At 38.2% G+C, this 1,957-nt stretch overlaps 1 long non-coding RNA gene across 1 annotated transcript; it reads left to right on the top strand.

Moving 5' to 3' along the window:
- The first annotated feature begins 630 nt into the window (after positions 1–630).
- Positions 631–1,427, top strand: LOC117659584 (uncharacterized). The gene is made up of 2 exons (XR_015733659.1): positions 631–836; positions 928–1,427. It is a non-coding gene; the product is annotated as an uncharacterized LOC117659584 (long non-coding RNA).
- The last annotated feature ends 530 nt before the right edge of the window (positions 1,428–1,957 follow it).

The raw sequence follows: 1,957 nt of genomic DNA, 5'->3' as shown, positions 1-1,957 counted from the left end.
AGGCCCTGAGTTTGATACCCCTGACCTACAGCATTTTGGATATTACAAAGTTAATTATTTATTATTCTGTTTCAATTGAGAGACTGTATTTGGTCACACTATGACTTAAGCTTTAATTTGTGAGTTGGGTGGACCCAACTTGCTTAGTTGAAAAGTGTTCCTTAAAGGTAGTTGGGATTTTCCATCAAATAAACAATGGATCAGGAAGCAAAATCACATCAAACATTCTAATTCAAATTTTCTAGTTTTTTTTAACCCTCTCTAATAAGTTTCCTTAAATGAGAATGAGTGTCAGTCAGTGGTGGGTTGCCCCCGGTTCTGACTGGTTCGCAAGAACCAGTAGTAAAACTGGTGGGAGGCTCTGCTCACTGCCCCAATGTCATCATCGGCGATCTGCGCATGCGTTGCGAACCGGTAGTAAAGGTAAGTAGAACCCACCTCTGGTGTCAGTGTATTCTCTAATACATAGAATCATTTTGAAAAGTAATGAAATTTTTCAGGCCTTTTTTTTGTAGTTAATCTACAATAAACTGGCCCTTTCCTTCATTAACTCCAGGAAAAAAAAATATGTGTCCAACCCTTTTCTTAGGACTGGAATGTTACTTATGAAATGTACATGTAAATTATGTTCACTGAAATGTCTTTTATCCCAACAGATATGTAAATTCAGACACAATTTCCCCTTTAAAAGAGCCCCCTGGTTTCCCTCTTCAGACAACACCCACCAACCTAAACCTTGTGCTATTTGCTGAACCCTCTCTTGTCAATTCCCTCCATTCATTAGAGGAAGCAAAAAATGGGGCTAAACCTTGTGTCCTTACTAGTACTCCTCAAAGGTAATTATTCCCTCCATATAGAGTTTATTTCCATGTTTTGCTCCTCTATCTCATTTTTTTTTTAAAAAAAAAAAAACACTTTTCTTTTTAGGAGTCCAATCTCAAGTGCAGCTGGTGGAGTCCGGAGGAGATGTGAGAAGACCTGGGGAGTCCCTCCGTCTCTCCTGCCAAGCCTCTGGATTCACCTTCAGCAGCTATGAGATGAGCTGGGTGAGACAGTCTCCTGGGAAAGGACAGGAATGGGTTTCATGGATATATCCAACTTCATCTAGCATTTACTACTCAAAGTCAAGGGTCGCTTCACCATCTATAGGGACAATGCCAAAAGCCATCTGTACCTGCAAATGAACAGCCTCAAAGCTGAAGACACGACAGTCTATTACTCTGCTACATACTCACATACACAGAGAGTGGAAGTAAATATGATGCCATGCAAGAACCTTCCTTTCTTCAGAGAATCTCTTCACCTTGTCTAAGCCTCAAATCCTGGGTTATCAATGAGGTTTGATAATTGTCTAGTGAGAACTTGAAGAAGTTTGGATGTAGGTATTAAAAAAGTTGCTGTAACTAAAATAAAAAAATTCCAATTCTACCAGTTGATTTGACTTCACTGGAATGAAATGTGCTTGTTTAGTGTTGGGCGGAAGGGTGAAAAGGAAACCTTAGGATAATCCTTCTACATATCCAAACTGATAAACAGACATTGGGGAAATACCTGCTGTGAACGAATCTCCTTGGAGAATTAAGAAGATGTGTCCTGACTTCAGTTTTAACTCTGGAAGCCATGTTGCCATAGAAAGTCCAATTGCCCATTTAGCTGGAGGGGATGTGCTAGGGAATAAAATATGTTTAAGTGTCAATTGTCTTTTTGGACAATTGTCTTCAATTGGCCGAAATTCGTTTTCAGTGCCAAAAATGGTCATAAGTCACTTTTTTCAGTGCCATTGTAACTTCCGTCACTAAGCAAACTTTTGTAAGTCAAGGACGACCTGTACTTTATCACTTTTTTCTTTTTTCCTTTTTCTTTTTCTTTTTCTTTTTCTTTTTCTTTTTCTTTTTCTTTTTCTTTTTCTTTTTCTTTTTCTTTTTCTTTTTCTTTTCTTTTCTTTCTTTCTTTCTTT

Source organism: Pantherophis guttatus, chromosome 4 (genome assembly GCF_059756535.1).
Source record: "Pantherophis guttatus breed Tessera chromosome 4, ASM5975653v1, whole genome shotgun sequence".
NCBI lineage: Eukaryota > Metazoa > Chordata > Lepidosauria > Squamata > Colubridae > Pantherophis > Pantherophis guttatus.
The sequence above is the reverse complement of the archived record's forward strand: the minus strand, read 5'-3'. Positions and strand labels throughout refer to the sequence as shown.